Here is an 11433-nt window from a genome sequence, read left to right as displayed (position 1 = left end):
GTAGACTTCCTTTTCTATTGGCAGTGCTGGGATTTGAACTCAGGGCTTCATTCTTGCTAGCCAGGCACTCTACCACTTGAACCATGCCTTCTCAGCCCTTCAGACATTTTTTTGAGATTCAAAGTAATCTAAACACACATTCAGTGAAAATATCCAATTAAAAATTGTATGGCCAAGAGAAATGTCAAGAAAGCCATATGATTTCAAATTTGTTAATCAAAAATACAGCTTTGTCAAGGGTTTTAGGTAATTTTATGAGAAGTTTAAATAATAAGATCCTAGCTGAAAAATAACCAAAGCTTAAAGGCTGTGGGCATGACTCAAGTGGTAGAGGGCTGCCTAACAAGCACAAGTGCTAAGGTTCAATTCCTAGTGCCAAAAAAAAAAGAAAATAGAAAACTTGAGACAAAAGATCCACAGTTTGTCTCAAAGAGAGGCGCAGTTCTTCCTGTCTGTATTGTACTTACCAATCCTTCTTAGTAAAGAGAAATAGCCATTGTACTATACCAAAATTTCAAGCATCCCTCAGCTAGATCAGCTGGGAAGACTTGTAAGAAACACTCAGAAATGCTACCTAGGAAATTTGAAAGGAATGTGTATTCTTTTGTATTCCTATAAAGGCATATGACCCACGTTCTTCTTTTTTAAGTATTTCAATTTTATTCTTATAGGCATTTTTCTGATTAATTGTAGAAAATAGCATTAAAATCCACAAAGTAAGAAAAACAATTTCTGGCCAGGTATGGTGGTGCACACCTGTAACCCCAGAAACTGAAGAGGTGGAGATCAGAAATACTGAAATTCAAGGCCTGCCTAGGCAAAAAGTTAGTGAGACCCAGATCTTAACCAACAAGGTGGCCAAGGAGATGTGAGTCTAAAATCTCAGCTCTGCTGTAGACATGGATTGGAAGACTGACATCTACAGGCAGCACTGGGCAAAAACACAGACCCTATCCTGAAAAGTAACTAAAAGCCATAAAAAATTGGCAGCATGACTCAGGTGGCAGAACACCTGCCTAGCAAGTGTGAGGACTTGAGTTCAAACTCCAGAACCACCACCAAAAGAAGAAACCACCCAAAAAAGGGAAACATAGTTTAAATATAATTTTAATGTAATACTTTCATATAAAAATGTCTTAAAGTACCTATTTTCCTGTCCTTTTCTGGACCCAGGGGTCTCCTCAGAGTGGCTGATTCAGTGATGTTTGATCGCTCCCCAAAAGGCTTTCTTCCAAGCACTACCAGAATCAAGGGATGTCTTGATGAAGATTGCTGCCCCGGCCCTCCCTCCATTACACTCCCATTATGGAATCAGGAAAAAAAACTCTGCATACAAATCTGGTTTCAATATTCTTTAAATAACCAAAACCGCTGGCTTGAATATAGGACCTTTAACACCAAATCTCTCACCTGACCTCAATAACTTCCTCCAGTGAAATGGTAAGTGGTCAAAGGATCTCTATAGTCAAGCTTTCTATCTACTCCAATCTCGACCTTCTCTCTGTATGTCTTGTTCTGTGTTCTACCTTCTCCACAACAAGACTCCAGAAAGTTTCTTCCAAGAAAAATCACCCATTGTTAATCCAACTCCCCCTTTCAAAGCCCCTACCCCCTTCTGCTTCCCCCCTCTCAGATCCTGACCCAGCAGACAAACCCCCTCCTTAGTTTTCTCCAGTCCTTTCCCTGACCCCTCCTCTTTACCCTACACCCCTCATCCTGATTCACCCTAGCTCCTCCCCTTCTCCTTCAGCCCCTTCCTCCCCCTCTCAACCACTCTAAAGTCCATCCCCAACCCCACCACATGTTCCCCCTCAGAGAGGTAGCAGGAGCGGAGAGTACTGTCAGAGTCCATGTCCTTTTTCCTAAAAATATCAGAGAAATTACACAAGGACCAAATGAAAACCCCTCCCTTTTTATGGCCTGCCTTACTGAGGTCATCACCAGGTATACCAACTTAGACCTCACTACTCCCACAGGAACCCTCTTTTTACATATTCAATTTATTAGTCAGTCAGCCCCAGATATTCAAAAAAGCTCCAAAAGCTAGAACAGAGACTCCAAAAACTCCAGCAGAACCTCCTAAACAATGCCTTCAGAGTCTTTAATAATGGGGAGAATGAGCCCAAATGGGAAAATGGAAAACATCTAAAGGTCAAATATCAACTGTTGGCTTCAGTTTTAAATCCCCAGGCCCCTAGACCATATAAGTCTCCAAGCCCAAATCCACTCACCAAACCCCTATGGCTCCCCTAAGTTCATGCTTCCATTATGGCATTCCAGGGCAGGGGCTAAGGTGTGTCCTAACCCCAGGCCTCCCTCCAAACCATGTCTGACTTGCGACAATGGGGGCACTGGAAAATAGACTGCCACCAAGGCCGGACACCTTGGCCCTAGGTTCAGCCTATGGAACTAGTAATGTCCCTACAACCATCTTCTGTAATGAGGAGGCCTGGGCTCTCTTGCCCCACCACTCACAGCGGTGTGTCTGAGGAGCCTAGGATCGTGGGGACAGTGGCTGGCCAATCATTCACCTTTGCAGTGGACTCGGGTAACTTTTTCCTTTCTCACTAAATGGCATGGCCTCTCAACTAAGGGCTCCCAACCATTAGGGAAATCTGAGGAAAAAATTTAGCTCTATCTGCTTTATACAGGTTTGGAGGCCTCATGCTGACCCACCCCTTTCTGATCATGCCTCAATGCCCTATATCTTTCTTAGAAAGAGACCTCCTCCATAATTTAGGAGCTTTCCTTTACATTCCCCCCCTTGCCTCTGCCACCATGTTTCTTTTCCAAGAAGACTCTTACGATGACCACCTGCTCCCTAAGCCTCTCACTGATTCCCCAAGGGTTCTTGAACCAGACTCCCCACTCATCAACCCTATTGTATGGGAGACAACCAAACCCTAGGTACCCTTTCATCATAAATTCATCTTAATCTCCCTCAAAAATCTGTCTTCCTACATTAAAAACCCCCAATATACCCTAAGCCCCCTTACACTCAACGAACTCAAGCCCATTATCCACCACCTCCTCCAGGCCAATCTTCTTACCTACACCTGCTCACCACACACCACCCCTATTCTGGGAGTTAAAAAGCCTAATGATCAATACCGCCTGGTGCAAGACCTTAGGAAAGTCAATTCAGCCACAGTTCCAAACCATCCTGTGGTACCCAACCCCTACACTATTCTGTCTACCATTCCACACACCATGACCCATTTCTCTGCCCTGGACCTTAAGGATGCCTTCTTCACCATTCCCTTGCAACCTTCTTCCCAGTCACTGTTTGCTTTTACTTGGACAAATTCTGACACTCACATGTCACAACAACTAACATAGACAGTACTATCCCAAGGATTTTGGGATAACCCTCACTACTTTGGCCAGGTTTTCCAAAGGACCTCCTCTTCCTCCAATGTTGCCTGTCTTTTAATTCAGTATGTAGAAGACCTCCTTCTCTGCAGCCCCTCTCTCCATACATGCAAAGCCCACACCATAACTCTCCTGAATGCTTTTGCCTCATGTGGGTACTGAATCTCAAGCAAAAGGCTCAGCTTGTCTCTTTGCCAGTCACTTAACTTGACTTCCAGTTCACTCCAGGTAAGCACTCCATTCCCCTGTAACAATTACCTTTTGTACTAGACATCCCATTACAGGAACTCCTGTCACTCTTGGGTCTTTTTAATTACTTCAGAATCTGGATCCCCAATTTCTCATTTATAGCACAACCTTTTTATTAGGCCACCAAGGGATTCCCAGAAGAGCCCCCTCTTGGCCTCTTCTTCCTTTGTTTCAGCCATCTACACCCTTAAAACCTCCCTCAGCAAAGCCACTTCTTTATACCTCCCCAATCCCTCCAAGCCCTTTTATCTCTTCTTTCACTCTAATAAGGTCAGGCTCTAGGCTTCCTCTCTCAAAAGGTGGGTGATACCTTTCACCTCATAGCCTATCTCTCCAAACCACTTGATGCTGTGTATCATGGATGGCTTTATGCCTCCACATCCTGGCCACTGTCACTCTGCTGATCCCCAAGGCCAACAAGCTAACCTAACACAACCCCCTGACTGTCATGACATCCCACTCTGTCCAGGACCTATTAAGCCATCAGGGTTTTTTCTCTCTTCCTCCCTCTTGACTCCAACTCCTCCATGCTTTCTGACTAGACCCCTCAGTAACTACCAGCAATGTAAAGTACTCAACCCCACCACCTTACTCCCAACCCCTCCCCAGTCCAGAACCCCTTTACACTCCTGCACTGCAACTTTAGACCTCACTCTAAAATCTTTCTCACACATCCTAGATCAGCACATCATGGGAGCTTCCAACTGCTTCATCAATGGGAGCTCACACAAAACCTTCCCCTATCAGGTGGTATATGCCATCATTGAAGGATACCATGATGATAACTCTTGTTTCCCTCCTTGACAGTTATACAGCCTCTTCATTACCACCTAAAACTTTAACTCAACAGGCAGAACTGATAGCTCTAACCAGAGCTCTCACACTAGCAAAAGACAAAGTTATCAATGTATATACTGATTCCAAATATACCTATAATATCATCCACTCTAACATTCTTATCTGGAGGGAAGGAGAGAGGTTTCTTAACACAAAAGAGAACACACATCATTAATGGAAAACTCATAGAAAAACTCCTGTAGGCAGCTTTACCCCCCTCAAAGGCTGCAATCACTCACTATAAAGAACGTTGACACAATGGATACTACATATCCCAGGCCAACAATGAAGTTGATAAACTAGCCAGAGAGACTGCAATGGGGTTCCCCATTCCTCACTATTTCTTCTCAGCCCACCCTCCTACAGACTTCCCTTCCTACTCTGTAGCTGAACAGGAGTCTCTCTCCTTAAACCAATAGAGAAATATAGAAGAGTGGTGGTACCTACAAGACAAACTGGTCCTTCCCCATAACTACTCACAACCTGCTCTGTAATACCTTCACAACCTTTTTCTTCCCAACTTACAGTCACTTCAAATCTTTCTGAAATCTTAAATCTATCTGACACCTCTGGACAGTTAACTGTACAGAATCTGTCTAAGACCTGCTCTATTTGTCTAAAGACCAATCCCACTTCTAATATCAGACCCCCATGTCCCCACCCATCAAGCTCCAGGGGCTCTCCCAACCTCAGACTGGCAGATAGACTTTACCCACATGCTCCCTGTCAAAAAATTTAAATACCTCCTGGTCCTGGTAGATACCTTCTCAGGGTGGGTGGAGGCCTTTCTCATGACTAATAAAAGAGTATCTACAGTGGCTTTGATCTCAATATGGGACATTATTCCTTATTTTGGGACACCCACCTTTTTGCAGTCAATTAATGGGCCTAAGTTTACTTCCACAGTCACACAGAGATAGTCCAATATCTAAACATCCTTTGGAATTTCCACATTCCCTACCAACTACAATCTTCTGATAAGTTGGAATGCACCAATTGGACATTAAAATCAACCCTAACTAAACTAAACATTGAAACCCACCAAGCAATGTGCAACCAGCACCACCATCGTTTCCTATTCTGAATTCCTCTGCATCCTTATTATTTAAAACTAACCCCTCCTTAACAACATGCTGGATTTGCACTGGACCTTGACTATCCAATGGCTCTTTACTCCTGTAATCCCCCAATGTCTGGACCACCTCCCTCTTTGCTCTCTCCTTTCCTAATCTGTTCTCACTCCAAGACTGTAGGTTACTTCCTATTACCACCTGCAATACCCATGTTTTCCTCCACCAAAAAACTGGAAGACTAGAAAGTTCACCACAGGTACAACCCCTCATGGTGGCATATCTGATCACCACCTTCAGCTACTACAACTGAGAGATCAACACAGACCTGGTAGAACTTGTTGAGATCACATCCTGGAGATGCCTGGAGTTAAAATAGGGAGTATTTTTCATTTGCAGATATCAGGCTTACATATGTCTTCCCTCTACTTGGACAGAAAACTACTCTGGCACACCTACTCCCCACTTTGTCCTACACCACTGATACCTCAATCTTCCCCATACTTGTCACTCATTTTTTTGAGACAATGAAATGCCAGCTCCCTCACTATCTTAGGTAACCTCCTCTCATGGCTTCTGCCCACTATCACCCCTTTCATTGTAATCTTGTTACTGTTAACTTTTCTTCCTTGCTTTATGCTAGTAAAGCAAAGATTGTTGATCAATCAAGTGACCAATGTATCGTAGACCACAACACATGAATAAGTCAAGAACAAGCTCCTCCTCCAGTTGTTAAGGGATCCCCATGCATTGTCTGTGCTCCTCAGTCAGCAGGAAGTAGCCAGAATATGATAACACCACCCCTGCTCCTTCTTATATCCCTTTAGAGTCTGGAATAATGGAAGATTATAAATGACTTGAACAAATAACCCTGCCTTGGGGCTACCTCAAAACTTCTCTCCTTCCTTGAACCATTGCAGGACTTGCAAAATGACATATTTCACCCACCCAGACACTTATTCTCCCTTCCTGGAACCAGCAACTCAGTGACCTTTTTTTTTTTAGCTTCTCCATCCCTACTGAAGGACCACACTTTACCATGACAGAGCATTACTTACTTTTGGATTTGTCCAGACATATTTGATGTCCCTCTCTGTCTTTTAATAAATACCTGTCCAGTCTGTTGAAGTTGGTTCATTTTCTTTCTCATCTATCGCTGCTTCATGAACTATTTTGAACCTAACACTGGGTGTCAATAATCTATGAATATAAGTTAATAAAAGTGACACATAACACTAGTATACATCTGAAAAAAGTAAAAATATAATTTTTAGGAATTAAATGTCAAGTATAATCATATTCATTCATATTTATTAATTTTCCCAGAAAGTTCTGGATAAGTTTATCAATCACTGTGAAAGTTTAAAGAAATGCTTTAAATAAGTATGTTTTAGTCTAATATATGTGCAAATGAATGTGATTAAAACTGGGAATTCATCAGTGACCAACTTGAAGAATATATCAGAAAAAAGAATTAAGAATCTAATGAAGAAGCTACTGTCAAGTATTATCTGTCAATTTTCTATGAAACAAATCAAGGGCTCTGAGACACACATCCACAATATTTAATTCACCTGAGAAAGCAATGTCTAAACTCCAAAGACAAAATGAAATAATCTGGGGAAATTCCCAAGAGAGGAGTATTCCACAAAACAGTATGTATCTAAAAAATTCTGAGGTAAGCATGAGTTTTACCTTTTAAAAGAGGGAAGAGGAACTTCTGCATGTAGAGGGAAGAGAACTGTTAGGACCAACAAGTGATTGATTCAGAGACAGATCAACAAAAGGTAGATGTGCTCATAAGAAGGCTATGTTTACTCTGAGGGCCATGTTTCTCTGAGAATCTCTTGAAGATTTTAAGCAGGGGAATTACAAGACGTTTCTATTTTAATGACATCATTCTAGATGCAAAATAAGGAACACATTGGAGATTATAGTTAGAAGAATTGAAGCATTGATAGAGAAAACCGTAGCTAATCTAATGAAATAAGAGTGATAGGTGATCAGTACAGTAATAAAAGAAATATAGTAATGCTGATAGTAATTTTCTAATGGGAAAATTAGAGTCTTGATTGCTATTGACCTGTGGAAAAGGAAATAAACCCAGAAAGATCAGAAGGAAAAACATATGGCAAGGGAGGAAATGACCAAGTCACTTACGCATAACAGAATTTGGAGCTGGAATTCTATATCTGATCATATTAATTACATATTTTTATATTTCACATGTATGTAAGTAATGGAAGTTTAAGGTGAGAAATACTTCAGTTTGCTGAAATCAAGAATGAAAACATACATAGCTGTTAAGCAGTATGGTAGCAAATAAACTACAATGAAGGCAAACTGGGAAAAAAGAAGAAAAATGACTATCGACTCCAAGTTATAGCTTAGGAGTAGGAAGTTGAGGAACTGAGTGACTGGGGAGATGGGGAATTTGTATTAAAAAAAAAGACTGGACAGAAATTAGTTGAAATAAACAGTGAGGAAAATGTGAGAGAATTGCAGAGAAAACTCAAACCAGACAATCTTGAAACCCTTTCGTGGATATAAATCACAAACTTGCAATACTACCAACCTAACTGTTATGAGGCTAATTGAGAAAGATACAAAAAAAAACGTTATAAATGAGTTTAAGCAAACAGTCACCAATTTAATTCAACATACAAACTCTAGGGGAAAAATTGCACTTGCATTGAAGCAGAAGTAGGTCTGAGTGACAGATATAGACTGCTACAGATGTGAAGTAACATTACTGCAGGGCAAATCCTGTTCTCAATTCTCTGGGTCTCTAATTATTGTGCATTGATGTTTTTGAAGAGAAAGTTACTTGATACATTGCATTTCCAACTCATGAAAAATTTAATAGATTAAAATAGCAGCAAAAAATAAATATACAAGAAAGACTGCTATCAGGTCAGTTTGCATGTGTACACACTGAACACAAAAATGTTTTCAATTTTAGTAGAAACAAGAGTAAAATAAACATCACATAACAAATTGCATACATTTGATTAAAGTGCTACAATATGAACTTATAGGTAAGTATAATGGCATGTCACTTAGCTTTTCATTTATAGAAACATTCTTCAAATCCTGTAAACAGTTGCAAGTCTTATGGGCATTGTGACCCATGCCTTTAACATGAGCACTTTGGAGCCTGATGCAAGAGGATCATGCATTTGAGGACAGTCTGTGCTACATAGTGAATTCTTGGCAGTCTGGGCTAAACAGAATGACCTTTTCTCAAAAAAAGAAAAAAAAAAAAAGCAAACCAAATGACATTGTGCTCAATTCTATGAAAAAAAAAAATTACCACAAACATGTATGTTCACAATGTGCTTCCTATAATATGCTGTTATTACAATCCTATTAATTGTTAAGCCAAGCACAGAAACCCAGGGTCTATATAGCATTGCATATAATATCACATGCTACCAGAATAATTTTATAGGAAAAACTACCATATAATTTCAGATGATATGAGCTCTATACCTTTATATTAGTTTTGGAGTTAAGTTATGTTAATATATAAAGCCCAGTTTCAATTCAATAGTTAAAAAGAACCAACATTTTCCCATTCACATAAAAATGTCTTAAATAACCTTTATAAATAAGGATATAGTTCCTTGTCTGATGTATAGCTGGCAAATATTTTCTCACACTCTGTGGGTGGTCTCTTCAGTTTGGAGGCCATTTCTTTTACTGTATAAAAACTATACATCAGACAAGGGACTTATAACCAGAAAATACAGGGAACTTAAGAAACTACACTCTCCTAAAATCAATGAACCAATAAAAAAATGAGCAACTAAACTAAACAGAACTTGCTCAAAAGAAGAAATTAAAATGGCAAAAAAGCACATGATAAAATGCTCACCATCTCTAGCCATAAAGGAAATGCAAGTCAAAACCACACTAAGATTCCACCTCACCCCTGTTAGACTAGCCATCTTCAAAAACACCACCAACAACATATGTTTGGTGAGGATGTGGGGAAAAAGGTCCCCTCATACACTGCTGGTGGGAATGCAAGCTGGTGCAACCACTCTGGAAAACAATATGGAGGCTTCTTAAAAATCTAAACATGGACCTGCCACATGATCCAGCAATCCCACTCATGGGGATATACCCAAAGGAATGTGACACAGGTTACTCCAGAGGCACCTGCATACCCATGTTTATTGCAGTGCTATTCACAATAGCCGAGTTATAGAAACAACCAAGATGCCCCACTACTGATGAATAGATCAAGAAAATGTGGTACTTGTACAAAATGAAATTTTACTTATCCATGAAGAAGAATGAAATCTTATCATTTGCAGGTAAATGGATGGAGCTGGAGAACATCATTCTGACCGAGGTCAGCCAGGCTCAGAAGACCAAAAATTGTATGTTCTCTCTCACATGAGGACTTTAGATCTAGGGCAAATGCAGCAATTTGGTTGGACTTGGATCACATGACAAGGGGAAAGCACATATGGGAGATACAACAATAGGTAGAAAACACAAAACATGAAAACGTTTGATGTCCCCACTCCAGAGGAGCTAATATAGAAACCTTAAAGCGACAGAGGTTACCATGAGAAGGGGATCAGTAACCAGTGTAAAGATAAGTTAGAGATGAATTAACATGAGTCATAACACATGTGTACAAGAAAGAAATACTAAGAATATTTTTGTATAGCTATCCTCAACTCAACTAGCAAAAATTCTTTGTCTTCCTTATTAGGCTTGTGTCTTTTCTTCAACAAAATTAATGATAAAGGCAGAACAGGACCTGCCTGGAGCTTGGGGGGGAGGGGAAGATGGTGGGGGAGGGGGAAGGGGGGAGAAATGACTCAAACAATGTATGCACACATGAATAAATGATTAATTTTTTAAAAATACAAAATATATATTTATTTATAATATGAACAAACTGGGCGTCATGATAACAGAAGAGATCCTTTGCAACCATTTAATTTACCATACATTTAATTTTAAAAGATTTTATAATGAATAAAAAATTTATTTTGTCAACCTAAAACTTGTACAAGCAGTGTATTAAATAATCAGAATTATATGCAGAAAAGAGGCTGGGGCAAAATAGCATTTAGCAATGGTGTCTTGTTGGGGGGAATAAAAATAATTCACAGTTTTTAAAAAAAAGGATACAGATTTGAATAAATAAATTTCATGTAACCAATGAATGATTTAAATTTACCACACTTATGCTGTTTGGCATATGATAAACATGAAATGAAAGGTAGTAGGTAAAAATTAGAAATTATATATATATAATGTGGGAATATAGTGTGTATGTGGTCAATAAATGATGCTACCAACTATGAAAGTTTCTAATAAGTTTATAGTCTATTCTACACATCAGTGAGTTTCTTTCATTAGGAAGTATGACCACCACAATAGATTTTATTGATACAGATTATATACTATACTTTTTAAACACCTATAAAAGTGATGAATAGAAATGAAGGAAATAAATTTAGCAGTTGTGAAGTTTCTAATATTATATGACTCATTATAGAAGATAGACAACAGATTTTGGACACCATGAATTGAAATGAAATTACAGTAGAGGATGAAAATGTATTTTAAATGTCAATAGAGATAGTTAGCACCAGCATGAAATATAGAAATTTGAGCAGAGAGTCAAGAAAATGACAAAATCAGTGAAATTCTAGTTCAAAGATGAGATAAAAGCATTGAAGAAGAGACAGCAGATTTAGAAGGAACAACATATAACCACTCAGAGCATTTTCTTTGGTATATCCAGCCAGTCATGGAGATAAGAAAAGAGATGAGAGTTGAAAGATGACAAAAGTAGGATGTTGGAAAACAATAACTTTCAAGAAATAGTGAGAATACAGAAGACATTTCAAGCTAACTTTGCATTTGTTAAGGAAAG

The sequence above is a fragment of the Castor canadensis genome, chromosome 1, assembly GCF_047511655.1.
Source record: "Castor canadensis chromosome 1, mCasCan1.hap1v2, whole genome shotgun sequence".
NCBI classification, from domain to species: domain Eukaryota; kingdom Metazoa; phylum Chordata; class Mammalia; order Rodentia; family Castoridae; genus Castor; species Castor canadensis.
This window is presented reverse-complemented; position numbering follows the sequence as displayed.